This window comes from Chrysochloris asiatica, unplaced genomic scaffold (assembly GCF_000296735.1).
Source record: "Chrysochloris asiatica unplaced genomic scaffold, ChrAsi1.0 scaffold00022, whole genome shotgun sequence".
NCBI lineage: Eukaryota > Metazoa > Chordata > Mammalia > Afrosoricida > Chrysochloridae > Chrysochloris > Chrysochloris asiatica.
In genome coordinates, this window is record NW_006408540.1 from 23,947,087 (window position 1) to 23,947,369 (window position 283).

The window sequence follows — 283 nt, forward strand, 5'->3', positions numbered from 1 at the left end:
AATAAAATAGTATGGAGACCATGGCTGACTTCCTTTGACTTCACAAGGGAGAAAGAGCATCCACCCACGATTGACTCCTAGGAAGCAGAGGTCAGACATGCTTCCACCCTTCAACTTTCTTCAGCCCATTTTGACATCAACCATCTCTCCCACAGCACTCTCTGCTTCACATCTGGGCTTAATAATCCATTTCAGTGACTATACAGAACTTTTAAACAATAATCACAATTATGGGATTTATTATGGAAGTGTTGTTAGGTGTTGTAGATTCGGCTCTGACTCT